A 25,927-nucleotide genomic window follows, 5' to 3' on the forward strand; every position below is an offset into this window, starting at 1 on the left:
TGTTGAGAGTGTATATCCAATACATCTCTTGTTTGTTAAGTATATTTTCCCTGTTCCCACCTCTAGGGTGGCATGGTATATGTTCTATAGCTTTAAAAGAGAAATTGTTGATACTGCCTTCAGAACATGATGTAAAGTGTCTAGGCACAGGGTGATTTAAATCTCTCTTTTTAATCAACCGTACATGCTCGGCAATTCTGGCTTTAAGGGGTCTTGTAGTGCGACCCACATACTTATGTCTACAGCCACACTGCAGGACATAAATGACAAAACTAATGTTACAATTGAGGAAAGTCTTGAGATAATATTTGTTGTGGTCTGCATTATATAAGATGTATCTAGTTTGGACTGCATATCGACACATAGAGCATTTGCCACATTTGAAAAATCCTTTTGGAATGCTTTTGACATTAGAAAAGTTAGACTTAGAGTCAAACATACTTGGAGACAAGTGAAAGGCCAAGGTTTTAGCTTTGCGGTACGAGAATCTAGGACCACTCTCCACAATACTGCGAATATCCTTGTCCAACAACAATGTGTGCCAATGCTTGGCAATGATATTACAAATTTGTTGCGACTGAGAATTAAATGTACTAATGAACATGGGACTATTCGCACTATTAGAGAATGATAGCAAATCTCTCTCTCTTTTCGATTGAAATTTTTTACTTTTTTTACAAATAAGAGTGCCTCTATCCATAGCATCTGCCTTGTTGAATGCTGTAGCAATATCTTTTGCAGAGTAGCCCCTTGCTAAAAATCTGTCAGACATCTCTTTTGCCCGAGACAGGAAAACATCATTATCAGAGCAAAGTCATTTTAACCTGACAAATTGAGCCCCTGGAATATTTTTAATCAGAGAGCGTGGATGACAACTTTGTGCGCTAAGAAGCGTATTTTTAGAGTTCTGCTTTCTGTAGATGTCTGTCTGTATGTTCATATCATTGTCAACATACAGGAATAAATCTAAAAAGTGAATATGATTAATATTGAGGTTATAATTATTGGTGCTAAGATAATCAATAAAAGAAAAAAGTGAATTTTCATCCCCATTCCAAATGAAAATCAAACCGTCAATATATCTCCCAAAGTAAACAATATTTTGACGAAATGAATTGTGACTGTGATAAATGAATTGTGATTCCCAAAAGCCCATAAATAAATTCGCGTACGAAGGTGCAAAACTCGTGCCCATAGCAGTGCCTAATATCTGTAAATAAAAGTGCGAGTCGAATAAAAAATAATTGTGCGTGAGTAAAAAGGATATGGATTCTAATAAAAAAGTGCAATGTGACATAGACAAAGTGGATAAATCGAGAAAATGTTTGGTGGCAGCAAGACCGTGCTGGTGTTCAATAATGGAATACAGGGAGGTCACATCCATAGTGACCCACCTGTGTTCCTTGTGCCAAGTGAGCTCCTGTATGCTGACAATGAAATCAGTTGTGTCCCTTATAAAGGACGGTAACTGGAATACCAGGGGTTGTATAAAGCTGTCCACATACCGCGATAGCCCACCTCCCAAAGATCCAATGCTCGCAACTATTGGACGACCAGGAGGGTCGACCAGCGATTTATGGATCTTTGGGAGATGGTGAAATATCGGAATCACGGGATGCGGACAGGAAAGAAAATCAAACTCTTTTTTGTTGATAACATTTAGAATTTTGCCCATGTCTAATAACTCTAACAATTCAAGGTGATACTTGGATGTAGGATTGTTCTTAAGAAGCCTATAAGTAGTGTTATCTTTCAATTGTCTCATAGCTTCACAATGATATTGGTTTGTAGACATGATAACAAGAGCACCGCCCTTATCTGCATTCCTAAGAACTATGTCATGATCTTTTTTAATACAAGCAATTTCTTGGATTTCAATGTATGTAAGATTTCCTTTTGTAATGTTGGAACTTGAAAACCCTTTCGCTAGTATACGTAAATCACGTTCAACCAAGTGTTCGAATGTAGTAATAGATGGACCTCTATTGAAACTGGGACAGAATAAAGACTTTGGACGATAACCAGAGTCCTCATGACCAAAAAATGATTGAGTATGTGTCATGAGGGGTTCGCCTTGTAGTTCCAATAAAGAGTCCATATCAGAAAGCACGCAGTTTTCCTGAAAATTTAAAGTCTATATGTCCTTGATGGTAGGAGAACTAGCTCCTCTGGTGGAATCCTCCAAGATATTTGGTATTTTCCAAACTATTCTTAGCAGCAAACATCTTCTTTAAAGTTAATTTTCGTGTGAATTTTTGTAAGTCTATTACGGTTTCAAACAGCTGGAAGTTTTGGCTCGGCGCAAATCCCAAGCCTTTATTGAGGAGAGACAGTTGGTCTAGGGGTAAATTAACACCGGATAAATTGATAACATTGTCGGGTACCCCAAATCGTATATCTTCCGTCTGGTTCTCCCTCTTCCCCCCTCGTTTCCTCTTGGATCTACGCGTTCTCCCCGACTTTTTGTACCCGTCTCTAAAAAAGCCGAAGAGGGTTGCCCAGAGGATCTACTAGCTTTGGATGAAGAACAAGATGGTATGGCATTGCTCTCATAATTGGTAACCTCACGGTCTCTAGACTGTTCTCTAGGTCTGTCAAAATATACAGAATGAAATCTAGGTTCTGGGTCTGAATAGTCAGATTCAAAACTAGATGTTTCAAAACGTTTGTTTTTGAGAATAGACTTATTAGGAGGATTAGCAGTCCATCTCTTAGGATTTTATTTCTTACCCCTAGGGGTACTGGAGCCCATGAATTCCCGGACTACAACCAGTTTTTACCAGCAATAAACTTGATTTTTTGTGTAATCAACACGATCTCTTTCAAAATTTTGTTTATTATCTTAGCACCAATAATTATAACCTCAAATTCACGTTTGAACATAATAATAATATTAATCATATTCACTTTTTAGATTTATTCCTGTATGTTGACAATGATATGAACATACAGACAGACATCTACAGGAAGCAGAACTCTAGAAATACGCTTCTTAGCGCACAAAGTTGTCATCCACGCTCTCTGATTAAAAATATTCCAGGGGCTCAATTTGTCAGGTTAAAATGACTTTGCTCTGATAATGATGTTTTCCTGTCTCGGGCAAAAGAGATGTCTGACAGATTTTTAGCAAGGGGCTACTCTGCAAAAGATATTGCTACAGCATTCAACAAGGCAGATGCTATGGATAGAGGCACTCTTATTTGTAAAAAAAGTAAAAAATTTCAATCGAAAAGAGAGAGAGATTTGCTATCATTCTCTAATAGTGCGAATAGTCCCATGTTCATTAGTGCATTTAATTCTCAGTCGCAACAAATTTGTAATATCATTGCCAAGCATTGGCACACATTGTTGTTGGACAAGGATATTCGCCGTATTATGGAGAGTGGTCCTAGATTCTCGTACCGCAAAGCTAAAACCTTGGCCTTTCACTTGTCTCCTAGTATGTTTGACTCTAAGTCTAACTTTTCTAATGTCAAAAGCATTCCAAAAGGATTTTTCAAAGTTTAACCAGTGGGGTTTCAGAGCACCGGACACTGCGGGGTTCACTCTCCCATATACCACAAATTAGCAGGTACCTAAACAGAATATATGCGATTTCTTATTGTCCTATGAACTAAACTTTGTCAAGTATTTTTGATCACAAATTATTAATATTTCTCACTAGAAAAAAGAGCCCTTTTAAATAAAACACACATTAATTTTCAGTAATCTATACAAATTTTAAAACAGACTCCTACTTTATATTGTAGGATGCCACTTTTCTTTCGTACAGTAAAAAAACCTGTGGGAAAAAACTGATGGTAATGTCACTAGCTGCACACTTTGTGTAGTTGATGATTTAGAGACCAAGCCATGTAATTTGAATAGAAGTTAGTTTGTACAGGTGAGGTATGTGACTGGCTCAAACAATGTTTACCTTCAATCACTTTTTTTGTACTATGAAAAAACAGCCAGTAGACAAAAGAAAACTATCAATAATCTTCTGACTAGCACAATACTCATTGTCTAAGTTCAATTATGCTTGACCTTTACAGTATGTTCTCCAAGACCACTTCTTCAATACAACCAGACAATTCACCTGTGGAATACAGTAAAAGTAGTTTGATTTACAAGCTGTGGTACAGTACATTTCATTTTTATTCATAGTTGTTCAGGCAATGCTAAATCTTTTATTGAAGTAGTAGCCTCGTAAATATCCTCACTTTTCCCCCTTAGCTTATGACCTTAAAAAAAGTGGGGCTTTTTCATAACAGACACCTTGTAGCACATTCACTTGAATGAATGCGTCATCCAACTCCAGAAGGTGTGTTATGGAAGAGTGGAGGTGGAGGGTTGGTCAGCGCACGGGATTTTGCTCAAACGTAGAGATAAGAGGATAGGAAGATATGGAACACGGTATTAGTGTTTTTGTAATCGAACGGTACAATACAGCCAAAAGAACTTTGGAATTAAAAATGTATGAAAAATATATTTTTAAAATAGCTTAAAACTCTTTGGAATTAAAGAACCTTGGTAATTAAAAGTAAATATATGAAAAAATATATATTCTAAAATAGCTTAAAAATCCTTAAATAAAATCCTTAAATAAAATTTAAATGGAATTGTGTGGTTTTTTTGTGAACAGAAGCAGAATACGTGCTATATGTGGATGACTAACAGGGTGTGTTTATATAGCCTGTTGTTGGTCTGAGGTAAAAAGGGGATAATGGGGCTGGTTAGCAGAGTTTAATGCGCAGTCTTTCCTTCACGGAATGCTGCTAAAAACAATAGCTTTCTCACCCTCCTGGTGGAGGCAGTACGTGAGTTGCTTCTCTCCCGGGGGCCCAAATAGGAAGAAAAGGGCCGAACTCGGTGAGTGAGCAAAATAGAATTTATTAGGTACAGAAAACAAAGTCAAAATAACACTTACAGTACAGCTTTAAAACAGCCCAGCATCAGCCTGATCGTCCGGTGATATTCCTCTCTCCAGTACAGCTCCCGTTGTCGCGTCCGACGGCGGGACCGGAAGAGGAGGTCTTATCGGATGTCAGCAGGCTGGCTGGGTCCTTCAATCAATGGGCTCTGGCAGGGAACAACTAGTTTCGCAATAATGCTTCGTCAGGTTCCTGCCAGATGCCCTGTGTCTTCCCTCTTTATAGGCAAATACCTAATTGATGATTGGATTGGTCATCAATTGGTATTGGTACAATTAAATAATAAAATGTAAAAACGACCTTTATTGAGTGTTGGGTGTTGGACTAATGCCCAATAATGTGAAAGACCAATAATGCTAAACTCTAAATACATACATAAATATGTTACAAGTAGTGACAATGTTATACACAGTAGATAATCATGCACACATGATCTCTATCAGTTCTATGAGACCTTCCCTCGCTCGAGGTGTAGGCAATTAGTAATTTGTGCAATCTACAGACATCTTTAAACAAATCTCTTAAAATTGGTAGCAGGTGCAGCACAATAACTTGTGAAGTAAACCTCTAAGTAATTCCTTCAGCAAATTAATTTCATACCTAAAGTGGCCCTTGCACTTAGAACTTCTGTGATGTGTGACATTTAAACTAAATGCAAAAAAGCTTATGCTCAGATGGATGGATTTTGAGTGATATATAAAAAATATAAAATAATAAAATAAGAATATAAAAATGTATTGTAAATAAAAATATTGTATAGATGAATATATGTGTAGTTGGGGCTACCATATGGTATCGCTTATATGTTTAGACTATTTGTCCTGAAAAATATATATATATATATGGTGTATTACCCAGGTTTAGGTGATATATGTTAAAAAGTATCCCTGTGTGTGTCGTGACTCCCCCTTTAGTTTGGAGAATGTCAATGGTGACTGGAATAGAATTGGAAAATAATTATTCCTACAAATGTGATAGTTCAGTAATTCAAACATAATGATCAGTAATTTAAAGATGTATGGAACTTGGATATATTTTCAATATGATTCATTGGGGATTTGACCCCACGATCATATTAGGCCTTGCCTACACCTCGAGCGAGGGAAGGTCTCATAGAACTGATAGAGATCATGTGTGCATGATTATCTACTGTGTATAACATTGTCACTACTTGTAACATATTTATGTATGTATTTAGAGTTTAGCATTATTGGTCTTTCACATTATTGGGCATTAGTCCAACACCCAACACTCAATAAAGGTCGTTTTTACATTTTATTATTTAATTGTACCAATACCAATTGATGACCAATCCAATCATCAATTAGGTATTTGCCTATAAAGAGGGAAGACACAGGGCATCTGGCAGGAACCTGACGAAGCATTATTGCGAAACTAGTTGTTCCCTGCCAGAGCCCATTGATTGAAGGACCCAGCCAGCCTGCTGACATCCGGTAAGACCTCCTCTTCCGGTCCCGCCGTCGGACGCGACAACGGGAGCTGTACTGGTGAGAGGAATATCACCGGACGATCAGGCTGATGCTGGGCTGTTTTAAAGCTGTACCGTGAGTGTTATTTTGACTTTGTTTTCTGTACCTAATAAATTCTATTTTGCTCACTCACCGAGTTCGGCCCTTTTCTTCCTATTTGGGCCCCCGGGAGAGAAGCAACTCACGTACTGCCTCCACCAGGAGGGTGAGAAAGCTATTGTTTTTAGCAGCATTCCGTGAAGGAAAGACTGCGCATTAAACTCTGCTAACCAGCCCCATTATCCCCTTTTTACCTCAGACCAACAACAGGCTATATAAACACACCCTGTTAGTCATCCACATATAGCACGTATTCTGCTTCTGTTCACAAAAAAAACACACAATTCCATTTAAATTTTATTTAAGGATTTTATTTAAGGATTTTTAAGCTATTTTAGAATATATATTTTTTCATATATTTACTTTTAATTACCAAGGTTCTTTAATTCCAAAGAGTTTTAAGCTATTTTAAAAATATATTTTTCATACATTTTTAATTCCAAAGTTCTTTTGGCTGTATTGTACCGTTCGATTAAAAAAACACTAATACCGTGTTCCATATCTTCCTATCCTCTTATCTCTACGTTTGAGCAAAATCCCGTGCGCTGACCAACCCTCCACCTCCACTGCAACTACAAGAAGATTCCGGGCTTTATCTTCTCTACTGGTCCAGCTGCAGAAAACAACAAGGGCAAGTATACACTACCCTTTCTTTGGTTACACACTACCACACAGGCAACATCACAAGCCTATACAAATAGGGAGCGCCCCAACCTCTTTTCTTTTTGTCGTGTTATGGAAGAGCACCACTTTGTAAATATGGGCTACAATCTCCAAAATAATAATTAAATAAAAATACCAGCCCTCTATTTTCATTGTTTTAAGATTTTCCTTACAATTTATTTCTCATTTTATAGTAAACTCCAAACCATACCAAAATGCCAGCAGATTATTCCTTGATAATATAACATAGAACAGAAAGGTAAGAGTTAATGTAAAAATGATTGATTTCGTAACAAATAATTATAAATTCCTCTATTGTAGATTAGGATTTTGATAGCATCATTACCCATAATTGATCAATTCTGATTTTTTTTAGAGCAATTACAGCAAACCATAATGTCTAGAATTTAAAAATGCAATGCCCTAGGAAGCAGGTCTATGTAACTTTCATACCTTGTGTGTATATATATATATAGGCTCAGATTCACTAAGCTCTGTTAGGCTATTTAAGGTGATGTGAACTTATGTCGGCTATGGGTAGTATGGCACTCCGTTTGCTTAAGGCAATCACCCCCAAAAATGTTTGACTTTATAATCAACAGCAAAAAATGCAATGATTACCAAACACTGTTTCCCCAAATCTTGTGTGAACAGTCTATAGCACAAAAAGAAGGTACATAGAACGTCTTGCCATTGATAGAACGTGTTCAGAGGCCATGTGATAAATCACCTCATCAACTTGATCAGGTTGGTTTAACACGTGGTAACTGTTCATACCAATGACGTAGTACATTGACGGGGGAAGAGGGGGGTTGCATTTGCTCATGTTACATCATTGGCGTGAGCGGTTACCAAGTGTTAAATTGTATGTATGTACAATTTTATTTATACGGCGTCAACATTGTATGCAGAAATTTACAAAATTAACCAATCTGATTGGTTAGTTTACCATGTGGCATTTGAACATGTATTATGCAATGATGACAGGCCCTACATAAGGGCCAGGCCCTCCCATAACACCTCACTTGTTAGCAGAGAGAGGACATTAAGGATAGGCATCCATTTATGAAGATAGAAGAAAAAGCAGAAATACACTAAAATGATTTTCCAATAACTGAGGATTATTGGCTTCAATCAAGACTGAGAATTGAGGCTTCTATGGACAAGGATGTCTTCAGGTTTGATTTAGGCCACCAGGGCCTGGATTCAGCTTTATTTGAGGCCACTGCTTTTTTGCAAGGAAGTGGTGTGTTTTTTTTATTGCCACTTCTTTTTCTTTGGGCTATCAAGTGGGGAAGATATATTATTGACATTTTTTTTAAATGTGATTTTGTTTTAAAGGTTGGGCCCTGTGGATTGTGACCATTGATTTATTTCTGGGGCTACTTGAGTCTAACGACATTGAATGATCTCATCGTTGATGGGAAAAGTGATTTTTATTATATCACAACCGCTATGCCTCACCTCTAGGAGCTGTCCTTCGACCATAGCACTCTCACAACCCTGATTGATCCACTTTGACCGAGCCCCCAGCTCCTGATTGGCTCAGTGGAGGAAAGGTCACTGCTGATCTGTCGGCACCCAGTTCTCCATGTTTGCAAATGGAGGCGGGAATTATATAAGCCAATGCAGATCAGGGCTCCACAGTTGTTCATGGTTGGTCTCCGTGTCTAGGGACCATGTGGAAAATAAACTAAGGACAGAGAGTTGGTCATCCCAAGTTACTGGTATCAAGGAACGGATGGATCAAGGCGGCATACAGGATAAGCTAGCTTTGGCAATGACCTGCACCTTGTGAGCTCGGAGTCTCCTGTACCCTGTGTTCTGGTGAGATATTGCCATGTCTTTGTACTGTATTGCTCCCTGTTACTCCGGACAGAATAAAACGTTGTTTATCTAACTCTCTCTTTCTGTCTGTTGTTTTGCGACCCTGTAAAAGTTTGGTCTAAACCTTCTGTCATGACAGTATAATTACCAGCAATATAATAAAAATGTCTTAACTGTTCATTACATTGTTTAACCATGTATTGTTCCTAAATTTACTGTATGGCCCTGGTTCATTCATGTGTGCAAAGCTTGACATTGTACAAATTGACATTGTTTTTAATGTAAGTGGGAGACGTAAAAACCATAACACACCTGTAACAGTGAAGCAACCCTATCTCAATGAGGCTGCAATACAAAGCCTCAATATTGTGAGAAACCAGCAGGGTGCTGGTTAATTGCACTAGACAATTAACCAGTCTCCACCTGGAAACAGAACCAAAGAGATTCTCTTGAGCACACACTGTGTGCTGATAACAAGACACCAAGGGAACAGCCCTCTCTTCAAGGGTGCAGCAAACCCAGGAACCTACCAGAGGCTGGACCCTCAACAAACATTCATCCATCCGGAACCAGAGACTGACTTGAAGGGCCACTTGCATTGAGGTACCTTTTGAGACTTTGTGGTGATAGATTGGTATGGGGCTTTTCTTCCCAGTCTTGTAGAGAAGGACTGGGAAGTGAGTTTGCCCTTACACAGGGATAGGTGTTTGTTTATTTTGTTTCCTTTTGTATGCTTTGCCTTGTTAAAGGAACAGGCTCAATAAAGCCAAGTTTTAATTTTACCCTAATCGGTCTCCATTAATGTACCTATTGTGACATAGTCCCAGGATATTAGGCAGCTTTCTGCTCGATTTAAGTCAGAAAGTGCAGAAATAGTGAAAAAAGGATCCATTCCACAGCTTCACATTTACTGAGGCTGGTAGATGGAAAGTCCTGGCCAGAGATTATAATGGTTCTAATTCCCCTCACCTGTTCTACTAATAAAGGAACAGGTATTTAATCTCTCTCCTAGAGCCTGGATACTGGGGCATCACCACTCTCCCTGCATCCAGTTCAGAGAGGAAACCCGCTTCACATATCATAGTTTCCAGAAGAATTGCCTGGACTCATTTGGGACCAAGTTCCCACCACTACAATCAGTCTCTCTCCTAGAGCCTATAGCCTGGGGGCTGGGAGCATTGTCACTCCCCTGCATCCAGTTCAGGGAGGACTCCGCCATCACATATTTCAGTATCCGGAAGGATTACACAGAATCTCTTGGGACGCTGTCCCCATCTAACAGATAAGACTGTAAGAATGTTATTTTTTTTATACAGTACATGAATATGTTATTTAAAGCTGATAACCAGTTTATCTGGCAGCAACCCGTTAAAAATGGCTTGAACAATATTTAGTAGCAGAGTTGATCCTAAGGGGATCAGAAAAGGTTTCCTCTATACATACAGTGGTGGCCGACCTGAGTCTGTCGGCTAGATCCGCGGCTCTCAGATTATCCCGGTTAGGTGCGTTTTTTTGTCGTTTTTGCCCGGAGTGAACTGCGTTATTTTCGCGCTCGTGATATTAGCATTTTATTCTCGCTGCCTGCAATACTGCAATGCCGTGTAAAAACTCAGGGGGGCATTTGTGAGCTTTTGTCTTGGAAGTCTAATACCTTCGCGGTTCAACCTACGTCAGTACACAGTCTGTGTGTGCGCACGCAGTAATTGTAAATTTGCATATTTAAAGTATACATGCATTTGCAGTGCTCTTCTGCAGTACAGTATGTCTCATTTGAAAATTGTTGAAATGCATAGGCGTGTACTGTACCAGGGTCACATTTCAGCATATACAGCGCTCTCCCCTTGCTCAGGATAATTAACTGCACTGCAGGGTATTTCAACTTCTTATCTTCTCTACAATGCAGTACATCTCTCCCACACCATTCCTTTGAACGTGTGTCTGGTTTCAATCACATTCCTGCTTGACAGCAGGAATTTACTGCACATGCGCCTGTAACTTCGCCCACCACTGCTTGCTTGCCTGAGTGTGACCAAAAAAAAAATTTACATTTTTTTTTATTGTCATTTTTTTTTTTTTTTCCCAGAAGCCTGCAAAAACCATCTTACTGTATTACGATATTCAATCTGTGCTGATTTTCTGAATCTTGCCATTGTGTTCTTAATCCATCCTTAGCCGAGCTACAAAGCCTCAAAGCGCCTACGTGTAATTCTCTTTGAGACGGGAGCTTTGAGGCTTTGTTTACGGCAACGTTTTGGAAAATCCTTTCTCGAATTTGATTTGCACAGAGCATCACCTTGATATTATAATAATAATAATAGCATGTTTTTGTATAGTGCTGCTAGTTATACGCTTTACAGAGACATTTTGCAGGCACAGGTCCCTGCCCCGTGGAGCTCACAATCTATGTTTTTGGTGCCTGAGGCACAGGGAGATAAAGTGACTTGCCCAAGATCACAAGGAGCTGACACCGGGAATTGAACCAGGCTCTCCTGCTTCAAACTCTCAGTGCCACTCTGTCTTTTACTCACTGAGCCACTCCCTCTCATATTACGATATTCAATCTGTGCGTTTGCCTGCACATGGTTGATTTTTGTGCTTTTTATGTACTGTATTTGCGGGTTGTATTTGGGGGTTTATTGATCAAATTATTATGATGAACTGCCTTTTGAAATTACTGCACTCTACTCTACAGTATGTAAGTTCTTTGAACTGCTACACAACTAATCCTTCATCCCTCCCCCACGCACACACAAACTCTTTTCGACAGACACCTCCACAGTCATTAATTTTCTGAAGTTAATAATTGTGTTTTTAGTCCGTCCCTAGCCGAGCGTCAATCGCCTCACTGCGCCTGCGTGTACTCTAATCCTCTTTCAGATGGGAGCTAGCTGATTACTGCACATGACTCACCCACCCCCTGTCCCCCCAACCCTTTGAGGCTTTGTTTACGGTAACGCTTTGGAAAATCCCTTCTCGAATTTGAAATGTAAATCTGATTTGCACAGCATTGTGAGAATTGAGAGTTAAAAAACCCATTAACTGATTCATGTTGTTTTGTCATTCATTCTTATTCATTGGTGTACTGTGGGTGTGGGGGGGTGGGTTGTCAATGATTATGATTAGCAGGAATGTAAATAAATATTTATTTTATCATTTTATTTTATCATGAACCAAAATTACAAATATAAAAATAATCATGAATAAAACATAATGCAGTCTTTATTAAGTTCTTCTAGCAGATTGAAATTGGATAAACATATAGAAAACATTTGTAAAACATGGGGAAACATGAATAATGCACATGTATAATATATATATATAGTAATATTATTTTTTCCGTCTTTATCTTGTTCCTCATTCTGTGTACAGTACAGTAGTTCATTGAGAGAGGAGGGGTTTTGTGTACATCCTTACTGTTATATGTATCGTTGTCCTGGTAGAAGCGGTGACCATTCGGGAACTCGCGTGTGATGTATTGCATTATCACAGGGACAATGTTGTCTTGGAAGAAAGCTTTATTCATGATTCCTATATCAAGAAAAGAAAAGTGCTCAAAAAACTGCACAATAGTACTGTACAGTGCATACAGTAAGACTACACTAGTAAAGTACAGTGCATAAGGCTACATTATATTTGATATATTTTACCTTCAAAGATGACAATGCATCCTGGTCCATGCCTAGAGATGGCACCTCACACATGCAGCTTCACGGGGTGTTTTGGCCACGGCTTCAAAGATATGCGGCCTTTTTTGTGGAATGCAAAGCTTGCAAATCTCTCCAGCGACACAGTAGACTCGTCAGTGAAGATGCAATCCTGGAACGTTTCCCCACTGTCGATCCATGCCTGGGCTTTGACCACTCTTTTTATTTTGTTTACGTCCCTTATCATGGGGTACGCTCTGTAATGACAAGGAATAAATAAATTTAGCGGTACAGTACAGTTTCCTAAACTAACCTCACACGTCCATATTTCCATCCAATGCTGCGTCTCATCTTCTTTATGCTGGTCTCAGATACAGTGAGATTGTGTTTTTCCTGCAGAGTGTATTTGACCCTTAATGCACTCTTCTCATCATTCTCCTCACTTATTTTGTCCACCAGAAGAGTTGACTCCCTACAATGTAAAGAAAAACCATCCGCTAAGTAAAAATATTAGAGACAGTAGATCAACAGGATACAATATATTGTTCTATTAATATGCAGCAATATAAAAATATATATACTGTTGTACAGTAATATAAATATAAATATACAAAATATATATACTGTTGTAATATAAGTATAAATATAAAAAATATATATACTGTTGTAATATAAATATAAATATACAAAATATATATACTGTTGTAATATAAATATAAATATACAAAAATTATATATACGGTTGTAATATAAATATAAAAAATATATATACTGTTGTAATATAAATATAAATATAAAAAATATATATACTGTTGTAATATAAATATAAATATACAAAATATATATACTGTTGTAATATTAATATAAATATAAAAAATATATACTGTTGTAATATAAATATAAATATACAAAATATATATACTGTTGTAATATAAATATAAAAAATATATGTACTGTATATAAATATAAAAAATATATACACTGTTGTAATATAAATCAACAGAAATAGCAAAACTATTAGATACAGTACTGTAGATGTACAGTACATTTTTTGATATAATTTTTTTTTAAGGTTTTATAAATATACTTACGCGTTAGTTACCCTTGGTGCCCTTTTGCGCTCTCTGCTTTTTCCGTGTCCATGATAGCTCACGTGGTTGCTGGCACAACGAGGCCAGAAGTAGCTAACCAGCGTTGGATAGCAGCAATTCGGTGTCCGCTCGTGTACATCTCCTTAATTCGCATGCTGAGATCCTTGGAAATCTTTTTAACAGCCATTGCTGCGAGTAGAAAGAAATACAAATACAAGAATGTATATTCGATGTTTATTCAATGTGCAGTGAATCCACAAAGTGGATGGTGTATTTATACGGTAATGACTCACATTAGAGTACGCCCACTTTCAACACCTGTACCTCGTCGCCATGCATAAAAGGTTACACACTTTGAAAAGCCCACCACTCGAGGATCTTTATCTGAACTTGCCCTTGTCCAGATACTGCATTATGCCATCTGCTTCCATGGATCAACCCCGATTCTACGGACGCAGGAACCCACTAGCCTCTGCTGTGCCTGTCAAGCAGAAAAAGCGAAAGGCGGTTGCCGTTTCCACGCCAAGGCAAAAGCGACAGGCTAAGGCCAATAAAGAAAACCTTCTGCTGACCCCAAAGTCTAAGGGTTTTCATAGACGTCAGCCTTATTATGTCAAGAAGATATACGGTGATGTACTCTCGATGCAAAACGAATGGCAGCCAACCCATCGAATCCGCAGACCACTTCCTCACATACGCTTCGACGACTCTGCCGCCGCCCTCCCGGAAACCAACAGGCCATCTTCTCCAGTTCTATCCGACGACGCTGCCTCTGAAATCCACGGGTCACTTTCTCCTTTGCTCTTAGACGACTCTGCTTCTCGCCCGGAAATCCAAAGGTCACTTTCTCCATCCCTCTTCGACGACGCTGCTGCTTCTCCTCTACCGGATATCCACAGGTCACCTCCTCCACCCTTCTTCGACGACACTGCCGCTTCTCTCCATGGAACCCCCATCTTATCCTCCGTTGCACCCATCCACCCAGATGTCCACACGCCATGCACAAGAAGCAGCTCGTTAGACTGGATGCTGAATGGGATAAGTGTGGATCTCCCCGGGAACTCTATTGTGCTAGCAAAGATAGATTTCCTTCTGGAGACCATGCTAAATGTGGAGCAACGGATGCTACATATGGATCCATGGATGATACATATGGATCAACGGATGCTAGATATGGATCAACGGATGCAACATATGGATCAATGGATGGATCGACGGATGGAGAAGATAGAGGCTGACATAGCGGGTATACATCATTTGCTCGGTTTTAATGCCCCTGTTTCCCCGACGCCGGAGCAGGGGGGTGACATGGATGTGATGAATGGGAGCATCGACCCCCTTCCATCACCAAGCGCACCCCCTCCACCAGAAGATGTAGTGTACATGTATGCCGTTGAGGAGGACATGACAACCCCGTCAAGACCACGCCAGGAGACAACACGGCGACCAAGACCGGAGGAAAGCTTCCTCCCAGACAACCTACCATCGCCCGTCGCCTCAAGCACACCCGCTCCCAGAAGACCTACATTCGCTCGCATCGATATGGTGCCTGATATCACCCTGTGCGATCTGCCACCGGCGCTCAGGGAGAAGTATAGGGTGATGGGTGCTGGTGCACCCCACAAGTATGCCTTGTTACTTTTTAAGCACCATATTCCCTACTCGTTGTACTGCGACTGGGCCTTCAGAGTGAACTATGAAGGAAATCGCGTAAAAAATGCTCTTCCTGCCAATTTAAGAAAGACCATCTGGATGAAATGCGGCACTTTTATCCAATTTCACAGATTTAAATAAAAAATCGACCTTTGTACCCCCATATGATTGTTGCACTAATGTTGATGTCTTTAACAAACTTGTTACCAAAGATCTACAGGATCTACCGATTGCCAAAAGACAACAGAATTTGATTTACCCTGAAAGACTAGCCCAAGAGACCTTGAACAGGACACTACCATTGTCATTAAACCATCTGATAAAGGTGGGAACATTGTTATCCTTAATCAAGAGGATTACATACAAGAGTGCAGTAGATTACTATCTGATAAAAATTTTACTCAGTATTACCCACTAATCCTACTATTGGCTACCTTAAACAACTAACTGACATACTTACCGATGGCCTAGAACAGAAACTCATATCCAGTAAGGAATTTGAATTAATTTTGATCAGGAATCTCAAAGTGGCAACCTTCTATTATTTACCTAAAATCCACAAAATGACAAGACCGCCACCTGGGAGACCCATTGTCTCTGGCATTGGTAACTTGACCTCCAATGCCAGTGTCTATCTAGACCGATTTTTACGTCCTTTTGTGGAAACCTTGCCATCTTTTGTTAAGGACACTACAGATGTTTTACGCAAAATTGAAGGTGTCCTTTTAGATCCTGATACATTCTTGGTCGGACTTGATGTAGAGGGGTTATACTCCAGCATTCCACACAAGTATGGGATTGATGCTGTAGCATATTTTCTGAAAGCAAGGTGCACAGACAGTATTCCGCACAATGAATTCGTACTCCAATTGCTTGACTATGTCTTGACCCACAATTTCTTTCTATTCCACAATAATATATACCACCAAATACAAGGTATGGCTATGGGGACCACCTGTGCTCCCACCTACGCCAATTTATATCTGGGCTGGTGGGAAACGGTGGTCTTCATAGAAAACCAAGAAAAATACACTGAGTGGATTGAATTGTGGGTCAGATATATTGACAACATCCTGCTGATTTGGAAAGGTACTGAAGAGCTACTTCAGGAATTTATTATGAATTTGAATCAGAACACACATAATGGAAGTTGACGTTTCAAATAGACCAATGCAAGATATAATTCCTTGATATTTGCATTTCCAAATCAGCATAAGGAAACATTGAAAGCAGTATATATAGGAAACCAACTTCCACGAGCACTCTCTTGATGGCTGACAGCCACCACCCTAAGCACATCACAGAAAATATACCTTTTGGACAGTTTCTGAGATTACGCCGGGATTGCTCCACTACATCTGACTTTATTATACAATCTAAGGATATGTCAAAAAGGTTCAAGGACAGAGGGTATAGTAACAAACTTATCAAAAAGGCATACTATAGGGCTCTGACATCTACTAGGTCTAGTCTATTGGTGAATAATAACAGGAAACCCAGTGATGAAACGATTAGATTTATATCTACCTTCAATAATCAATGGCAGGATATAAGAAACATTCTTCAAAAACACTGGCATGTCTTGTTAGAGGACATAGATCTACAGAAGGTCTTGAAGGACAATCCAACTGTAGGCTGTAGACGTAACACTAACATCCAGGATAGACAAGTTCACAGTCATTTTATCCAAACAAAACAGAAAACGTTGTTAGGTAACAAACCGCAGGGATCCTTTCCATGCGGAACGTGCAAAGCGTGTAATTTTATGTCCACCAAGAAAGATTTTTCAAATTCTACTCAAACTGAAACTTTCAAAATCAAAGACTTTATCAACTGTCTGACGTGTGGCACTATATACTCTATGACTTGTGATTGTGGTTTGATATATATAGGTAAAACTCATAGACAACTGAAAACTAGAGTCCTAGAACATATTGGGAACGTACGAAATGCTACAGACACATCTATAACACGACATGTCATCCAATACCATAAAGGTGACCCTAAGGTCATGCACTTCCATGGCATCGAACACGTCCCTAGAGATCCCAGAGGGGGAGATTGGGATAAAAGGCTTCTACAAAAAGAATGCCGGTGGATTTACCAACTACAAACCCTCTCCCCCCCTGGGACTCAATGAGGGATTTATTTATTCCCCTTTCTTATAAATAAATCAATACCGTATATATATTATTTTTCATTATTAGTATTTGTTTTGGGGATCCAGGTATACAGTAAGTAATCACGTTATTGATCTGTACTGACCATTAGGGGCAGATCAAATTAATAGCTTCTAACACTCCTACACACTCCATTGTATATCACACTGATAAAGTTTTATAATTTTTAGTATGTAGTCATATTTTATTTTACTGATCTGTATTGACCAGTAGGGGCAGATCTTACCACTATTATTATCACTCCTACAAATCATGATTAGTTATCACTTTATCATTTAGCGTCACTAGGAATAAACACAAACACATTAATATACACTATGCCTTTAGACTCATATACTTTATTGATTTATTTATAGATCCAATCTTGATCTTCATTTAGATCATACTTACCTTATAGGGACTCTACGGTTTTCATTACCAACCAATATGTCATATACATATCACAATTATAACATCAGATATAGATATAGTATGTACTCTTTCATACACAAATGTACCTATTCCACTATAACCCGTGCTGCGTTTGGAGTGAGAAATAAATAATAAATGTCCACTGGATCACGGACATTAGCCCCGCCCCTATATGTCATAATGGGCGGTGCAAACGCTCTCAATAGAGTATAAATACACACTGATTAGACCAGGGAATAGACTCCACCCCCCTGAAGAAGCGTGGTCTACACGCGAAACGATCGTCGGGCGACACGTCATGAGTGACGTCATCTGAAGTAGCGACACTCAGATCCCGGGTTATAGATGGATGCTCAGTCAGGCTTGTATCCTATGTGGTTGTTGCGGCGGTATTATTAGACCCGCTGCGGTACAGGGTTATTACTTACCTTATTTTGCTTTCCCAATAGCAATATACGAACCAACCTTTACTGCTAAAGGCACACTGTTGCACATTAATGGTGAATACTTACCTGGTTATGTCTGTTATTCTTGGTGCTTTTCCGATAGCAGTGTGAGAACTAACCTTTACCGTAAAAGGCACATGGTGGCATGGTTATACCCCACAATTTCACCTAATTAAGATACGACCACTCGAATGTACATATTGGTTATAAGTACATCCTGACATTTTGAGCCATATGCTTTTCCAAAGGATATCAATTGAATGATATGTATATTTATGTATTATGATATACTGTACACCTAGGAGAATAAGCAATTATCACAGTAATTACTGTTTTGCCGGGACTACACTATATATCCTACTACTATGGTATTTATTCTGGAATAGATGTTTATAGATAGGTGTGTATACCTTTGACTGAGACACAGTCACCTATCTAGCTACTTTCAACTGAGTCATTTTAATGTATGAATGCAGTTATGTGTTTTTAATCAAATATTGGAATTAATAAAACTTTATTATTTTTTCTTGGTCTTTTTGGGTACTATGGGTCTAAAGACCCACATAGTAATTATCTGTTGGATCAATGTTATCCGGTTATTAGAATCTAGCATTGAGTGCTATTTATAGAGGAAACCTTTTCTGATCCCCTTAGGATCAACTCTGCTACTATATATCTATTTTTCCTCTGAGCACCTGCTTATCATCACTTATATATACATATATGGGATGAGCGGTCTCTTCTCCTGTATCTTTTGAACAATATTTAGTCTGTCTCCTATGATGGAGTAGGCTTTACTTTTATGATTTTGTTTCTTAAAGTGACGGTGTATCTGAAATATTGAATGTCACTGATGTAAGAATAACCACTGAAGATTAAGGGCTGAGTGCTCCAATGTGTATTTCTTGAAACTGCAGTCACCTACTGAGATGAAATTAAAAAGGCAGAAGCCTCTGTTACGCTCTATAATGCTGTGTTATCCTTGTGTTTCTCTAAATAACCCTAGAAGACTGTGTCGTGAAGAGCCCAGACAGATGTCAGCGCTACGCAAGGGTGTGGTTTGTCACACTATGCACACATCTCTTACAACCCGTTTAGTCAATATGGTTGAATGATATGTGTTAAAATGCTCTCATTCTCTAAACTTTGTGTTCCCATGAGCACTACACTGTGAATTAAGGCTACTCATGTCTGTAAGTAGTTACTGTATCTGATCTTGTTTTTTTTACTGTGAGCACCACTCTCCTACAACTATTTTACATCGCACTTTCTTCCTGACGTTATGGTATTGCATCTTGAAAATATTTTGTGTAGGACTTCTACATCAAGTGCAATAGCATCTACATATTTATCTGAGTGTATAAGTTCCATTATAAACTATGTGACTGTAGGTGCACTAGTGGCTAAATGTTAAAATCAACATTTACGTTTTCAATGTGTTCCACGACTTAGAATCACTGTATGGAGCCATAACACCTTTCTACCTTGATTCATGTCTTAGTACTCACCTTGCTCTGGTTCGGGCTCGCTGTGTCCGATGTCCCTGTCACCTGGCAAGCCATAAATACCCTCAAAACACGAAATATTATCACTAACAGTGTATATTCAAAGGACAATAACGTAACGTTAAGCCATGTTTTCTCCTTTAAGAGCATTGAGAACTATAACAGACATACTGATACTGAATGCAAATAATATGCAAAATATGCATTATCAAAACATTGCATATCCACAAAAGTCTGTTAAGGTTAACGCGGAGATTTACAGTAAGGTTAAATTATTTAAGTTATACCTAAGCTTGGCCTTTACTACTATCCATACATTGCAGGGATTTTGCAGTGTCAGGATGGGTGGAACGCCACCAGGCCCAACCTGCACCCCCGGGGCCCAGGACAGAAGTTTACACCCGGGCTCAGGGTTGTTGCGCAGGGGAAGGAGGTACTGAAATATTCTGGAATGAGAGGGGGCAGGGGGTTAACTGTTGAGCTTGGAGGGCCAGGCAGAAAAACACTTTGCCCAACTCTCTAACTGATGGTAGCCCTGAATGTCACAGTTAGGCATAATAATTTAACCAACATAGCATTATTTTCTGGCATTGTTTCCCTTTCCTCTCCCCTTTCTACTTCAGCAAATTCCCCTTTTCAGGGTCTAGATAGGAGCAACTCAAAACAGGCCTTATCAATCACTGCATTGTAAGATAACACATTGTTATATTACAATAACGTGCCTATGCAAATGAGATATAGTACAGATGTTGTTTTTGCATATACTGTAATACGCCTTAGGGATACCATGTTAACTCAGAAAACATGACGTCAATTCCTGAAATAACAGAAGTTTCTGGATCTATCCCTTAATGTACAGTACTAAACTTTCTATTGATTTAATGAGACAGATATTCTTTTGACATTACACATAACAAGATAACCATGCTAATTGATGCCCTTCAATGAAAGAAAATACATTCACATTATTCAATGAGGCACATTGACTAAGCACAACAGTACACGTTGTGCCAGCTGGTGATTAAACACATTCAACCAACTTGCTCTTGAGAGTTGGCAAACACAAGATTCTAAATGCAAGGATGGGTGTGTTCCTATTTATTGAATGGTGAGGTTGTGAAAGCTTTCAAAATTCTAAGTTAAAAAGATTAGGTGTACCTGAATACAATGTGTATTCGCTTAGTTCTTCCTGGTGGCACACACCCTGTAGGGATTAATGAAAAATGAGTTATTTGTTTTCACATACCCTGGCTATGCTTGGTATCAGAGCAAATGCCAGCAAAGCATTAACTTGATATATAACTGCCAGTTAACTTCTTGTGAATTGCTAATCTCATACCTTTCAGATGACCCACTTTCTTCAGATGTCAAAAAATATTTGGGGAAAGTTTCCCAGACTTAGGCACCCAAAGCAGACAATTCAAAAAATTACATTTATGTATGGAGAGACAGCTTCCCAAGTATGATTTATGGAAATACATGGTGTTATTGTAGGTGCGTTTCCCCATTGACTGTCTTCTATCAAAACTCTTCTTCAGTTAACATCACACGATCCTAAATGTGTAGTTATTATAGTGAAAGTGTAGTTATTATAGTGAAAGTGTAGTTATTATAGTGAAAGTGTAGTTATTATAGTGAAAGTGTAGTTAATATAGTGGTCAATGTCGTAACCAAAATATGACATTGCATTATGAAATATTACCATCGAGGTTTTTGTTTTACTTATTATTTGTAACACATACAGAATAAATTACATCTTTCAATGTTTGAAAAGAGCATTTCAAACTTTCCATGTCGAGATATTTTCCATTAGATAACACATGTAACAAGATATATTTGGTATTATTTTCAATGCCTGTGGGATGTTAGGAAAGAATTACCAACAATCCTAGACTTACACATGGCTAAATCAGATTAACAAATGAGAATTGTGATTTCATAGACAATATCATCTTACGTGTCCTTAAATTAAACCACTACTTTGCACATTAAAAAAAAACTATTTCACTAACACAAAATAACACATCACTAAAGCAAAAACAGAAATACATCTTGTCTATTCGTGCTAATTTCTGAGTCTAAATCAAAACATGCTAAGCCAAACTCTCAAAGGGGATTCAAGATAATTGAGGCCAACAGTTTCCAGATTTCTATACTTTAGATTCAAATATGCACTTCTATTATATTATGGTAAACTTTGCTTTTTCTCTTATTTGCTTTGTGTTTTAGTACTAATGGTACCATGTTAAAATAGCTATTCCAACTTGTATAAAGTTAATTGTTAACTAAGTGGCCATGTGGAGCGACCAACATATTGTTGGCCGCAACCACACGACAACATGTAAATGATGTAAGTGCTGAGACAATCCTACCCTTAACCGTATGTGAACTACCTCTTGCAAAGGAGGTAAATTTATTGGTGGTTCATCAACATTTCTAATCTTACTAGGTGTCAGGTTCTATATTGCCAGATAAAGCCTCAGTTTTATTTAGGAAGGCCAGGAACATCAAGGGTGTCATGGCACCTAGTGAGATTAGAAATGTTGATGTACCCCCAATGCCACCTCTCTGAACCAATTTGGCAATCACAGATGTGGCAGGGGTCGTTGTATCACATGCAAGCATTTAAAAACCACCAATAAATGTACCTCCTTTGCAAGAGGTAGTTCACACAAGGTTAAGGGTAGGATTCATTGTCAAAGCATTTACATCATTTACATGTTGTCGTGTGGTTGCGGCCAACAATATGTTGGTCGCACCACAGGGCCACTTAGTAATCGCTTCCTGCAGCATAGAAGAAATATAGCTAATGGTATTAGCACCCATTGTGTTTCAAGACATTTCCATTCTATGCAAAATAAGGACCTTGCGTCCCTTACCATTATGGGCTTGGAACACATATCACCCCTTAATCTGGGGGGGATCATTTTAAGACTCTATGCAAGAGAGAGACATTCTGGATCTACCAGTTGGGCACCTTGGCCCCTGGTGGATTTAATAAATGTCTAGATAGTAGCACAATAGTCTAGTCTCCGTCTTCCTTTGCTACCTCTGACTCTGTACTCTAACGACTGGGTCTCTCCGGTCACTCGTCCTCTTGTTTCTCATATGTTCCACTTGAGAGGTTCATACAAAATCTACTCTATAGACTATGTCTGGAATTATATTTACATCAGTAATGAATTGGTGTGTGTTTTAATTATATTCCGAAACACTTGAGACAGCATTACCATGGGTTGTGTCCTGATCTCCTCTTGTGTTCTTCTTTATTACAATATCATTTTTAATTATATCTACGACATTGATGTCTATATTTCTTCAAATTTATACGTTTGTATTTGGTTGATTTTATATTTTATGAAAGTCATTGTGAAATTTTGTGTATATACTGTATTTACTGTTTGCATTTTTAGTATGTCTTAATATAGGCTGAAAGTTGTCTGTTCCGCCTTATGAAGCATATCATGTGTTGCTACAGTGGCGGCCGACCTGAGTCTAAGTCGGCTAGATCCGCGGCTCTCAGATTATCCCGGTTAGGTGCGGTTTTCTGTTTGTTTCGCCCGGAGTGAATTGCGTTATTTTAGCGCTCGTGATTTTAGCATTTTATTCTCGCCGTCTGCAATACTGCAATGCCGTGTAAAAACTTAGGGGGGCGTTTGCGAGCTGTTGTCTTGGAAGTCTAATACCTTCGCAGTTCAACCTACGTCAGTAAACAGTCTGTGTGTGCGCGCGCAGTAATTGTAAATTTGCATATTTAAAGTATACATGCATTTGCAGTGCTGTGCTGCTGTGCTGCTGTACAGTATGTCTCATTTGAAAATTGTTGAAAACGCATAGGCGTGTACAGTACTGTAACAGTGTCACATTTCAGCATATACAGCGCACTCCCCTGGCTCAGGATAATTAACTGCACTGCAGGGTATTTCAACTTCTTATCTTCTCTACAATGCAGTACATCTTTCCCACACCATTCCTTTGAACGTGTGTCTGGTTTCAATCACATTCCTGCTTGACAGCAGGTGATTACTATGCATGCGCCTGTTACTGCATGCGCCCACCACTGCTTGCTTGCTTGAGTGAGTGACCAAAAAAAAATTAAAACATTTTTTTTTATTGTAATTTTTTTCTCCACAAGCCTGCAAAAACCATCTTACTGTATTACGAACATTCAATCTGTGCTGTAGCTTTTGACTGCGACCCTGTGCGTTTGACTGCACATGGTTGATTTGTGTGCTTTTTACGTACTGTATTTGGGGGTGTATTATTATGATGAACTGTCTTTTGAAATTGAAGTATGTCTTTATCTTTGCATTTCATGCAGCTGTACCCTGTAGCCCCCTCCCCCACGAACACACACAAGGCTACCTCAAGGATTTGAAATTCCACGGAGTCGTTAATTTTCTGAATCTTGCCATTGTGTTCTTAATCCGTCCATAGCCGAGCTACAAAGCCTCACTGCGCCTGCGTGTAATCCTTTTTTAGATGGGAGCTAGCTGCTTACTGCGCATGACTCACCCAACCCCCCCCCCTCTCCACAGAGTCGTTCATTTTCTGAATCTTGCCATTGTGTTCTTAATCCGTCCATAGCCGAGCTACAAAGCCTCACTCCGCCTGCGTGTAATCCTTTTTGAGATGGGAGCTAACTGCTTACTGAGCATGACTCACCCAACTCCCCTCCACAGAGTCGTTAATTTTCTGAATCTTGACATTGTGTTGTTAATACGTCCATAGCCGACCTACAAAGCCTCACTGTGCCTGCATGTAATCCTATTTGAGATGGGAGCTTTGAGGCTTTGGTTATGGTAACGCTTTGGAAAATCCCTTCTCGAATTTTATTTGCACAGAGCATCACCTCTCTATGTGTCTGTGTAATCCTCTTTCGGATGGGAGCTAGTTGATTACTGCTCATGTGCCTGTAACTTCACCCACCACTGCTTGCTTGAGTGCCCCCCCCAAATTTTTTTTTAGTTATAATTTTTTAACTGTTATTTTATTCACAAGCCTGCAAAAACAATCTTGATATTACGATATTCAATCTGTGCGTTTGCCTGCACATGGTTGATTTGTGTGCTTTTTATGTACTGTATTTGGGGGTGTAGGGATCAAATTACAGTATTATGATGAACTGCCTTTTGAAATTACTGTACTGTACTCTACTCTATGTAATTTCTTTGAACTGCTGCACAACTAATCCTTCATCCCTCCCCGACGCACACACAAACTCTTATCGACAGACACCTCCACAGAGTCATTAATTTTCTGAAATTAGTCATTGTGTTTTTAGTCCGTCCCTAGCCGAGCGTCAATCGCCTCACTGCCCCTGCGTGTACTCTAATCCTCTTTGAGATGGGAGCTTGCTGCTTACTGCACATGAGTCACCCAACCCCCCTCCACAGAGTCGTTAATTTTCTGAAGTTAGTCATTGTGTTCTTAATCTGTCCATAGCCGAGCTACAAAGCCTCACTGTGCCTGCGTGTAATCCTCTTTGAGATGGGAGCTAGCTGATTACTGCACATGACTCACCCAACCCCCCTCCAACACTTTGAGGCTTTGTTTATGGTAACGCTTTAGAAAATCCCTTCTCGAATTTGAAATGTAAATCTGATTTGCACAGCATTGTGAGAATTGAGAGTTAAAAAAACCATTAACTGATTCATGTTGTTTTGTCATTCATTTTAATTCATTGGTGTACTGTGGGTGTGGGGTTGTTGTCAATGATTATGATTAGCAGGAATGTAAATAAATATTTATTTTATTTTATCAAGAACCAAAAAATACAAATATAAAAATAATCATGAATAATACATAATGCAGTCTTTATTAAGTTCTTCTGGCAGATTGAAATTGGATAAACATTTAGAAAACATTTGTAAAACATGGAGAAACATGAATAATGCACATTTATAAGAATATTATTTAATAATATATACTGTAATGTATAATATATATATATATATATATATATATATATATATATATATATATATTATTTTTTCCGTCTTAAT

Source organism: Ascaphus truei, chromosome 5 (assembly GCF_040206685.1).
Source record: "Ascaphus truei isolate aAscTru1 chromosome 5, aAscTru1.hap1, whole genome shotgun sequence".
Lineage (NCBI taxonomy): Eukaryota > Metazoa > Chordata > Amphibia > Anura > Ascaphidae > Ascaphus > Ascaphus truei.